Source organism: Schistocerca gregaria, chromosome 4 (genome assembly GCF_023897955.1).
Source record: "Schistocerca gregaria isolate iqSchGreg1 chromosome 4, iqSchGreg1.2, whole genome shotgun sequence".
NCBI lineage: Eukaryota > Metazoa > Arthropoda > Insecta > Orthoptera > Acrididae > Schistocerca > Schistocerca gregaria.
Window position 1 is genome coordinate 172,337,193 of NC_064923.1, and position 12,524 is coordinate 172,349,716.

A 12,524-nucleotide genomic window follows, 5' to 3' on the forward strand; every position below is an offset into this window, starting at 1 on the left:
GGGAGGAGGGCATCGAATTGTCAACCTTCCAGAAAAACCCTAGCAACGTGAAAGATTTTTGACAACAATGACAATGGTCACAAAATCCTTCAGACTTACATTACCAATAGTTTATTCTGGTGATTAATGTGAAGAATACGGAAGGTACATAAATAACAGTACAACAAAATACAATAATACTCTTGAGCACCAGAGCATCTTGAAGAAAATCCTAGAACGGGGGGAGTGTTGGTGGCAAGGAGAAAACGGGAGTAGAATTGTTCGTATGAAAGAAATTAAACGTTATGACGCCTAACAACCTCGAACATTGTAGCTTCAATGACAACAGTTAAAAAGGCCCGAGGACATGCATCAGCAACAGCTATATTTCGGAAAAGTCTGCAATGGATCATACGGCAGGTCCATAAAACCTAATACTACAATGCAGAATTGATAGCTAACCTGACGGTGCGTTGTAAGAAATTAGAGGCTTGCGAAGGTTGAGTAGTAGGACTTCCCGACAACGGTTTGAAGTGGAGAAGAATCCTTTCGAAACGCTGATGCTGGTGACAGAACATATAACCACACTGCAGTGTGAACTACGAAGGATCAAAACTACGCATGCGGTTTTAAATAACATAACTGTGTGTTTGACGAGAGCAATCAGTTATCTATTTCTAGTGGGATTTTCGGCGCACGAAAATGAGACTGTAGTGTTGTGTGTTTCGTTTTCTAGGATGTAATAGTAAATTTTTATTTTATCTTTAGATGGAATTGATATGGTTCAAATGGCTCTCAGCACTATAGGTCTTAACTTCTGAGGTCTTCAGTCCCCTAGAACTTAGAACTACTTAAACCTAACTAACCTAAGGACGTCACACACATCCATGCCCGAGGCAGGATTCGAACCTGCGACCGTTGCTGTCGCGCGGTTGCAGGCTGTAGCGCCTAGAACCGCTCGGCTACTCCGAATGGCGGAATTGATATTATTCCCTATATTGTAGGATGCGACAAAGTTTAGCCCATTTAATAACAATAGGATGCCTAGGGATACTTAAAATACCACAGTGGTGCTTTTGGGTTGTCTCGGACAAAACAAGTTCGTATTGTATTGGACCTAACATATGGGTATAAATACCTCAGTTTTGAGGGTATTTAGGCAGGAAAATAATAAGTAAAGGTAAAAAGGGGATGGAAATAATATCAAGTCGTAGACTAATGTGGCTTTTTGAAATTAATAGCACGGACGAAAATGACAAATACTTAGTTCCAGGAAGTTCACTGTGTGATTGACAAAGCTTTGTTGGATAATAAAGATGTTAGGAAACCTGTTTTACGAAATAACAAGTATTATCCGAAAAATTCAGAGAGGAACAGGAAACAATATCGTGGGGCCATTTTAAAAATTTACCGTTGATAGGAAGCTTTAGTCCTTTAATCAAGAGTCGTGCGGTAGCATTCTCGCTTCCCGCGCCCTGGTTTCCGGGTTCGATTCCCGGCGGGGTCAGGGATTTTCTCTCTGCCTCGCGATGACTGGGTGTCGTGTGATGTCCTTAGGTTAGTTAGGTTTAAGTAGTTCTAAGTTCTAGGGGACTGATAACCATAGATGTTAAGTCCCATTATGCTCAGAGCCATTTGAACCATTTCCTTCAGTCAAGACATCTTCTTAAATCCAGTATAGAAATATGCAGTGCAGCTGAAGATAAATAATTATTATTGGTTCAGTAAGACAAGAATAGGAGCAGCTAAAATATTGTCAATGAAGAGGTAGTAATATCTATGACTAAGAACACCTGAACAGACGAGTTGAGTCTATTAGCGGCACTCACTCTTACAGAAATTTGCAAAATGTTTCAGCAAGAAACATGCTGGCATATTTCTAAAAGATTGGGTGCTACTAATAAACTCTTTTGTACTTCTCAGTTTAATGTCCAGCCCTACAAAAACATTTAACGGACGAAACGCTAAGGGGGAACAAGTAAAAAAGAACCTCAAAAGTGTGCGTTGTTATGGAATATAACTTACTGGAACTGTAGGCATACATGTGAAAGGGCCTATTGCTCTCCTGATGATAAGAAATCCGATATTTAGTCAATCGACGTCACGTAAACAATCTGGTGTAATGATGACTTTAATGTAAAATACTGCTCATTTGTGATCTTAGTAAGGGACATGCAAATTCAGTTATGGTCAAATGCTTTTAGCCTGATCTTAATAACCAATTTAATAACCCAAAATGGGTGCCACCTAACTCCAAGTAGCGCACTTGCGCTCTTATGTTTATGCAAGTCGAATTTATGACATGCTTTCAGATTTATGTAAATTACAATTATGTGTGACTCAAAATGCCTCTCCATCCTCTGCCTTTACTCCTCTAGGTCAATTGAATGATGTATAAATGTCACATCAGGCAGAGTTAATGTTAGATATATCGCAAAAATCACCTCAGACCATATGCAGATTGTGTGTGACATTCAAGAAATATTTGCAACATTGTTTTCTGTTCTCTGTAGCAGAGTATTGTGCATAATGGCATTTTATGTTATCACTCCAGTGTATGACCGACTTTCATTGCTACGTACAGTTTTGTAGGAATTTGTTGCAACTTTGCTGAAATCGTGTTGTATTTCCCCTATTGTTCCAATTACCCAACTTTAATCTCATCTCAAGAAGATGCACAGAGATTAAAATAAGTACAGGGCGTCCAATAAGTCCAATGTATAAACATTAGCGCAGTGGATTATCAAGATAAATAAAATTGATTGTCAATAGTTAAATGTTTGAAAATTACCTCGGTGCACGAAATACACACTTTCTAAGTATATATTTCACTGTAAGGTAGTCGTCTTTGCGTCCTTAGTGAGATAAAAAAAAATGTTTGACACTCTATGACATTAATATCAGGATACCTTAGAGAAGTGCCCCACTAGGACATTACTGTGAAATAGTACAAGCTTCGGAAAGTTCGTGTAGAAACCTGTGTCAAACCATCCAAGACATTGTACACTCTAAACAATTTGTTACACTTGCGAAACTATCACTGGATTTCCGTGGTCACCACAACGTATTTATTTTAAAACATGTAAAATGCAGGATGTCTCCCGCAAGGTCTGATAAAAACCAGCTTTATCACTGCTTTCAGCCTCGCTCCACCCTGTCTCTGCGCAACAAATGTCACTGTCAACCACCACCAGTACCCCTGCACCGCACTTTCACTCCCACAGCCGATTTTCAACTGACAGAGGCAGACAGTGTCTCTGAGACGAAGTGTAGGATGATTTAACTAGTGCAGTGATGGCAGGGGGGAATGGCTAATTGCTACCAACGGTACCTCCATACGCAAGCGGCAGTGCACACACAGAGACCTTTGCTTTACAACCCACGCAGGTTCCTGAAGAGGAAGAGACTAGTAGTCTTGAAAGAAACACTAATGTATATCAAACACTTAACAAATCCGCATCAAGTTACAAAAATGTGACTGGCTCTATCTGTTCAACGTACATTATGCATACATGAGCTGATTAAAACCATCTGAAAGCAACGTACACTATTACCATTATTGTAGCGATTAGAAATACGTTCTCTCCCTTACGAGTGCGGTTTGTGAACATTCCATTTCCCTGATTAATTTTTTTCGTGTAACAAGGCATCTTTACAGTAAACCCTCTAGTTGCATGTACTATATTTAGACGAGTAAGGATGGCTGTGCCAATGTCGCTGTAGTAAGCACTGCACATAGCTAGCCATCAAGGTCTGTATTGTCACGGACGTGTATAATTCACCTCTTCTCAACACACCTAATGTGCAGTACGTGTTAAACAAAAAAATATTGCAGAGAACATAAAAAACATAATACTGACCTGCAGAAGAGTTCTACGACTACCTTAGTGGAGTGTACTACATATCAGTTGAATAAAATGTATATAGAAACATACGGTTGCACAATACTGCACATAATTGAAGCACAGTGGCATCTTTAGCCCTTCATGTTCACGATTAAATAATATAACGTGATGGCACACATTTCTGCTCCTTACACGAGGCATCACAACAACGTTTCACCAGGCAACGCCGGCCAACTGCTGTTTGTGTATAAGAAATCGGTTAGAAACTTTCCTCATGTCAGCACGTTGTAGGTGTCGCCATAGACGCCAACCTTGTGTGAATGCTCTGAAAAGCTACTCATTTGCATATCATGGCTTCTACTTACTGCCGGTTAAATTTCGCCTCTCTAGCACGTCATCTTCGTGGTGTAGCAATTTTAATGGGCAGTAGAGTACATACGATGGAGCGTCCCAAGTAAGAGTATTTCGATATTCACTTAATCGAAATGTATTAACATGTGGGTTAAAACATGAAGAACAGCCAGTACTCCAGCACTGCGAAGTCCAACACATCAATAATCTATCTCTGTCCCCTAAGCACAAAATGAGGTCTGATGCGTAATATAGAAGCCAGTCAGTCCATGAAAAATCACTTTCGATACATTCATTAAAGAAAATTCGCCTACACGAGACATAATACTTGCATTACCGTGGTCTAGATGTAGCGTCTTTGAATCGTAATCAAAACCTGTTCCGTCCTTGGTTCGAATCCCACTGCTGTTCAAATTTTTATTAATAATCAGCACTGGAGGCCAAAGACTTCCGGCATGAACAGTCACCTCTCATTCTGAAAATGGTTTTGTCAAACAGGGAGGAGGAGTGGACAGTGGTTTAGGGCACTCTCTTGTCCTACTGGTGGGAAACTACCTCTAAAGGCGGAAGAATTAGCAATGATCAACGGCATGAGGATGCAGAAGGAAATGGAAACCACTGCATTAAAGACATGTAACGTGTATCCACAGGACATGTGGCCTGTAATTCAAGAACTGTCATGATGATCTCTCCATTGGCAGAAGATTCGAGAATAGTCCTCCATTCGGATCTCCAGAAAAGGATTGCCAAGGGGGAGGTTACCATAAGAAAAAGATTGAATAATCAGCGATAGGATAACGTGCTGCGAGTCGGGGAATGGAATCTTAGAAGCTGGGGCGCAGTAAGGAAAGTAGAAACTCTGAAAATGGAAATTCAAAAGCTTAATCTAGATATAGCAGAGGTCAGAGAAGTTAAGTGGAAAGAAGACAAGGATTCCTGGTCAGATGAGTATAGGGTAATACCAACAGCAGCAGAAAATGGTATAACGGGTGTAGAATTCGTTATGAATAGGATGGTAGCGCACACAGTGTGTTGCTGTGAGCAGTTCAATGATAGGGTTGTTCTTATCAAAATCGACAGTAAACCAACACCAACAACGATGATTCACGTATACATGCCGACGTCACAAGCTGATGGTGAAGAAATAGAGAAAGTGTATGAGGATATTGAAAGGTTAACACAGTACGTAAAGGGAGATGAAAATTTAATAGTCATGGGAGACTGGAATGTAGTTGTAGGGGAATGGAGTAGAAGAAGGAATGAGAGAGGAGAAAGACTAATTGAGATCTGCACAAGTGTCAGCTAGTAATAGCGAATACTCAGTTCAGGAATCAGAAGAGGGGAGGTATACTGGGAAAAGGCCGCGTGATATGAGAAGATTTCAGTTAGATTACATCATGATCAGACGGAGATTCCGAAATCAGACACTGGATTGTAAGGCGTACCCAGTAGCAGATATAGATTCAGATCACAATACAGCAATAACGAAGAGTAGGCCGAAGTTCAAGACATAAGCCAGGAAGAATCAATACGTAAATAGGTGGAATAGGAAGTGCTAAGGAATGACGGGATACGGTTGAAGTTCTCTAGGGTTATAGATACAGCAATAAGGAATAGCTCAGTAGGCAGTACAGTCAAAGAGGAATGGGAATCTCTAAAAAGGGCCGTCACACAAGTTGGGAAGAAACACATAGGTACAAAGAAGATAACTGTGAAGAAACCATGGGTAACAGAAGAAATACTATAATTGGTTGATGAAAGGAGAAAGTACAAAATGTTCGGGAAAACTCAGGAATGCAGAAATGCAACACGTTGAGGAATGAAATAATAGGAAGTGCAGGGAAGCTAAGACGAAATGGCTGTAGGAAAAATGTGAAGACACCGAAAAAGAAATGATTGTCGAGAGGACAGACTCAGCATAGAGGAAAGTCAAAACAACCTTCAATGACATTAAAAGCAAGGATGATAACTATAAGAGTGCTTCGGGAATTCCACTGTTAAATACAAAGGAGAGAGCGAGTAGTTGGAAAGAATACATTGAAAGCCTCTGCGAGGGGGAACGTTTGGTTGACACGATAGAAGAAAAGGGAATCGATTTAGAAGAGACAGGGATCTAGTATAAGAACCAGAATTTAAAAGAGCTTTGGAGAACTTAAGATCAAATAAGACAGAAGGGATATATAACAATCCATCAGAATTTTTAAAATCGCTGAGGAAGAGGCAGCAGAACGACAATTCACGTTCGTGTATAGAATGTATGAGTCTGGCGACATACCACCTGACTTTCGGAAAAGCATCACCCACACAATTCCGAAGACGGGAAGACGGCAGGAGCTGACTGCTGCGATAATTATCGCACAATCAGCTTGACAGCTCATGCATCCAAGTTATTGCCAAGAATAATACACAGAATGGAAAAGAAAATTGAGGATGCGGTAGATAAAGATCTGTTTGGCACGAGAGAGGCAATTATGACGCTGCGGTTTAAAATGGAAGCAAGACTAAAGAAAAATCAAGGCACGTTCATAAGATTTGTTGACCTGGAGAAAACGTTCGACAATGTAAAATGGTGCAAGATGTTCGAAATTCTGAAAAAGTAGGGGTAAGCTATAGGAAGAGACGTGTCATTTCCAATACGTAGAACGGTCAAGAGGGAATAATTAGAGTGGACGACCAAGAACGAAGTGCTCGTATTAAAAAGGCTGGAAGACAGGGATGTACACTTTCGCCCCTACTGTCAAGTCTTTACATCGAGGAAACAGTGATGCAAAAAAAAATGCAAGTTTCAGGAGTGGAATAAAAATTCAACGTGAACGGATATCAATGATACGATTCGCAGGTGACATTATTATCCTGAGTGAAAAGTGAAGGAAAATCAGGTGATCTACTGAACGGAATGAACAGTCTAATGAGTGCAGAGTATGGATTGAAAGTAAATGGAAGAAAGACAAAGGTAATGCGAAGCAAACGAAATTAGAACAGCGAGAAACTTAACATCAGGATTGATGGTCATGAAGTAGATGAAGTTAAGGAATTCTGCTACCTAGCCAGTAAAATAACTAATGACGGACGGAGCAAAGAGGACTTCAAAAGCAGACTAGCAACGGCAAAAAGAGCATTCCTGGCCAAGAGAAGTCTACTAACACCGAATATCCGACTTTATTTGAGGAAGAAAGTTCAGAGAATGTACGTCTGGTGCACTGCATTGTGTGGTAGTGACATGGTCTGTGGGGTAACCGGAAAAGAAGAGAATAGAAGCATTTGAGATGTGGTGCTACAGACGAATGTTGAAAATTAGGTGGACTGATAAGGTAAAAACTGCGGATGTTCTGAGAGGAAATGAATATATAGAAAACACTAATAAGGAAAAGGGAGAAGATGACAGGATATGTGTTAAGACATGAGGGGATGACCTCCATTGTACTAGAGGGAGCTGTAGAAGGCAAAAAGTGTAGAGGAAGTCAGAGATTGGAATACATCCAGGATATAATTGAGGACGTAGGTTGCAACAGCTACTCTGAGTTGAAGAGCATAGCACAGGAGAGGAATTCGTGGTGGGCTGCATCATACCACTCAGAAGACTGACGAACAAATATATATATTCTATTGCACCTGGAGAAAAATCTGTTACTAGCTGCATATTAAAAGCGAGGTGTCAGCACTAGTTGTAAAATCGAGGCTTTCGCATCAAGTGCTATAGACAACTGTGTATTAGCAATGTATACTGTATTGTATAACTGAAGGTTAGTAAAGTTTTAGCCAGCTTGTACGCAGTGCTAAGGTAAAGTGGTACAGTTGCTCTGTATCTGAAAATAATGTGTGACAGGAACTCTGTAATATACAATCACTTGTGTAACACGTGTTGCACGTTAGGTATGATGAAGAAAGGTGAATACACATGACAGTCATGATGTTACGAGAATTCCTCTTACAGCCCGTAGAATGGTTAAAAACACGGCCTGTTTCGTGGCTTCAAGCAGCATCTTCAGATGAATAACGTTAAGAAATTTATGCCTACCTGTCGTTCCTGGACAAAATGAAGCTGGGAAACCGGTGGTATGTTAATACACAACAATTTTACCATAGGTACGCGGGGTCTTCCTAACGTCATGCCCTTGAACAGCTGCGGTTGCACGGATTATAAAATAGTTTGTGACACATGACAGTGACTGAAGCCAGAACATCCCCGACAGCAGCAGTGCATTACCACAATCACGTTGGCTCAGACATAATTACTTATTCTAATAGAGATTACAGCAGACGCAAAACTGATTACTGTACAGTTCTTGCTACGCATAAAAATAGGTCAGGATGAAGCAATGTTAATACCTCACCCTACAGAGGAAGAACCTATATTTCGAGTGGTACAACAGATACAGTAATATTAGGTTCTATCCAGATAGTCTGAATTACGTGTGAAGAATGTCGGGTGCGCATTGCTAACTTTTCAAATACGTTTTGTAATGAGATATGGAATTTTTGAGTGTTTTATATACAACATTCTTAATAGTACTAGTAACCACTAAAAGACAGGTGGTCCCTGTGGCATCCAGCGCGGTTTGTGGATCAAATTGCTGCTTGCTTACGTGCGTGCCTACTGGAAACACTTGGACAGTCCCCCCCACCTCCCGGTCACCACGCTGTTAAAATGATCTAATAGTGATGGTGGCTGCATCTTTCACATATGAATCACCTGAGGGAGGGACTGGAAATGCGATGGCTTGTGTCGCATGCAGGGCAGAGCCGGGGTATCCTCCGTCCGAGTGCAATGTTGGGCTGAACTATGCGTCGATCTTGAAAGAGACATCCCACATCTTGCTCGTTTCCAAATGGAGACGTTATCATCCTTACAGTATCCCAGCTGCAGCTGCACATTTGCGGTGACCTGTTTAAAGTGCACTTTTCAGGCGTCATGTGTGGGTAGATATATGTCAGTATATATGTTGCTACATGGACTTTTACCGAGCGAGCTGTCGCTGTTGTTAACAAACTGGACTCGCATTCGGGAGGACGGAGGTTCAATCCCGCGTCCGGCCATCCTGATTTAGGTATTACGTGAATTCCCTAAATCGCTCCAGGCAAATTTCGAGATGGTTCCTTTGACAGGACACGGCCTATTTCCTTCCCCGTACTTCCCTAATCCGATGAGACCCTTGACCTCGCTGTTTAGTCTCTTCCCCCAAATCCACCCACCGTAAATGGACTCTAATTCGTCGCTGCTTTTAGGCGTCCGCAGCTATGTTATAGTGTTACAGTGCTCTCAGGAATCGTAAGAGCGATGTCTCCTAATAAGACAAGGATAAGTTCGTTACAGCGAACGAAACGTAGACTTGGTACGTAGGAAGAGCGTATTTGTTACACTACGCCAGTGTGTAAACATTAAACTATTTGGATATCAAGGTATGTGTTTAAATAATTCACAATGGTAATTTTTAGACATTTAACTTTCATATTTTGGGTAGTATAAATGTTTTCTCCAAGATGTAGTTCGAATTTGGGTATTTGTAATACTTGGAGAAAATCGGAAAGTTTTCCATAAAGTTGTAACAGTAGCTAAAAACTCTAAATAGTAAAGGAAGGCGTCCGTGGAACACAGACATTAAGCCACAACGAACATGAGCTGTATAGGACGATGAGGGAGATAGTGTTAAATGCCGAAAAATTCAACTTTTCGAATATTGAAGCTAAAACGAACACATATTGACAATATGCAGCATGGAGTAATCTTTGAATATGCACAGAGCAGGTTAAAATTTTCAATTTTTATGAATCTGACCACTGTTACAGGAGGAAATGGAAGAATGGAGACAAGTTGTCAAACTACGAAGTTCGCTTAAGTCCAAAGCCCTGTCTTGAAGATCACATAAGCTGCTCGAAAATAAAAGCATTGCGGAATCATTTATTGATATCAGTACCCTTTTGTACACAGAAAATTACTGCCAACCGACAACTATACAAATCGGGAAAAATTAAAGCGCCATTATAGTGCGTTTCAGCATACCACGCTGTGTTTTCTGTCATAAACGGGACAACGAGGCCTACGTAAATACGTTGTTACTTGTTGGCAAGAAGGCGGAAATGTAAATCTGGCAGGTAAAGTGGTTTTGTTATTCGAACAAATAACCGCTGTCGTGAGATACAGAACACAGAGAATATGATTCGTACATGAACTCATGGTGGAAAATGGTTATCCCAAAACTGTTTGCTTCCATTTGGAAAAATCTGAGAGAGCTCTTAGTCGGCCACGGTGGTCTCGCGGTTCTAGGTGCGCAGTCCGGAACCGTGCGACTGCTACGGTCGCAGGTTCGAATCCTGCCTCGGGCATGGATGTGTGTGATGACCTTAGGTTAGTTAGGTTTAAGTAGTTCTAAGTTCTAGGGGACTGATGACCACAGCAGTTGAGTTCCATAGTGCTCAGAGCCATTTTTGAGAGAGCTCTTACAACCCAGACGCCGACTCCTCTGTACTGTTGATACGGCAACTCTGCTAAGCCAAACACTCAAAATTTATCGACGACGTATCAGAGACCCTCACCCAATAAGTAGAAATCACCAGAATGGAATGGCGTGCTTAACTACTGCCTTGAATCTGACCGAGCTTGCTTGGGATCGTTTGAAAGTTAGAGTGTACCGTCGCAGGATGATGATGATGATTGGTTTGGGGGGGGGGGGGGGGGAGGCGCTCAACTGCGCGGTTATCAACACCTGTACAAATTTATAACCTTTGCTAAGTCCAATTTCGACATATTTATGAATGGTGATAAGATGACGAGGACAGCAAAAATACCCAGTCATCGCCAGGCAGGTGAAAATCCCTTACCCTCCCGACAATGGAACCCAGCACCCCGTGCTCGGGAAACGAGAAAGCGACCGCGAGACCACGAGCTTCGGACACGTCGCTGGAACTCTTCTCACACTCTGCAGCGCAGCAATCGTAGAACGGGAAAGATATGAGAAGTGGCGTCTCTTAACGTCTCTGAAACCTCGTAGATAGCGTGGAAATAAGAATTCATATGTGTTACAGAGAACAGTGTGAAGGAAGGCGATACGGAATATTATCCAACATTTTAATTACACAAATGTGCAATTACGAAGAAGTTGCTTTCATTGTGGTTCCACGAAGAAAGGGAACAGAAGATTGAACTTTAACTTTCCTTCGATAAGTAACACGCGATCTAGTGTGAGTTGAAACACCAACTGGGGCTGCAGGAGAACAGTGATATAAACTGCTCGTGTCAGATTCAAAGAAACCATCTGGAAAAACATCGAAATGTATAGGGAAATCAGAAAAACTTCTGCGCTCAGACGCAACTTATGACTCGTTAAAGGTATTTGCAATACTCAGTAACACGTTACCGTGTACATCACCAGTTCCTCATGCTCTTTTACAAAAATTTGTTGCTGCCATTGTTGCAAACGGCCTTCATGAGGATGCTGTATATACATCGACAGAAGCGTTAGTCTATAAAACGAAATGGTAACGAGTTCACAAATTAAGAAACAAACGACTGAAGAGGAAAATAGCCGCGACAACCTACACTGTTACACGGATTAGCGAACATGGCCTCATGAAATAAAGACCTAAGCATTTTCGCAAGTCTTTAATTATCAAGAAATAGAAACTAACTTTGGTTTTCCGGAGATCTGTCATTTTTCCAGTTCGTAAACATCCTTTGCAAATCACAATTCAATTTGAAAAAATTGCACCTTCAATGAAGCAGCCAAAACATGCTTGCGTCAATTTATGAGCCTTTGGTGTCGCAGAAAATGGAACTACACTAACATGTACTAGTGAAACATAATTTATGGATAAAACAGGAATCAGGTAATGTTTCGTAAGCCGTTCCAGCTTCATACGATTCTCGTGACTCTTCACCAATGCAACTGGAAAGATTCCAAGTGACAGCAATTTCATTGACTTCAACACGGATTTGATTGTACATCCTGCTGAGTGAGTACACAGATCCTGTGGGCCACTGTCAATACACGGTAATTAGGACAACAAAATTTCTGTTCCACAGAGCGATAAAGTGCAACATGCAGCGCTCGGACCAAATTACCGCAACACTCTCTCCTGGGACGATCTCAACACACATACTGTCTAATCGTAACAGCGACTACTGTACACAGACCATGTTATTAATTACTGTCGAATGCCGTGAGTGATTAATAACATTTTCGACCCAGGGCTTTAACTAGAAACTCGTCGTGTTATGTAGTTGCCAGCAATTACGTTTGGTATTGAGTGATCGCTGGACTTCGTCTTACAGCGCTGAATATTAAATAATTTTAAGCACACAACTGTTTTATTTACGGAATTATCGTGAAAAAATTCACATGGTATTGAAGG

General features: G+C 41.2%; 1 protein-coding gene across 1 annotated transcript in view; it reads right to left on the reverse strand.

Moving 5' to 3' along the window:
- LOC126267526 (synaptogenesis protein syg-2-like) overlaps positions 1 to 12,524 on the reverse strand; it is a 973,159-nt gene that overhangs the window by 17,566 nt on the left and 943,069 nt on the right. The window lies entirely within an intron of this gene.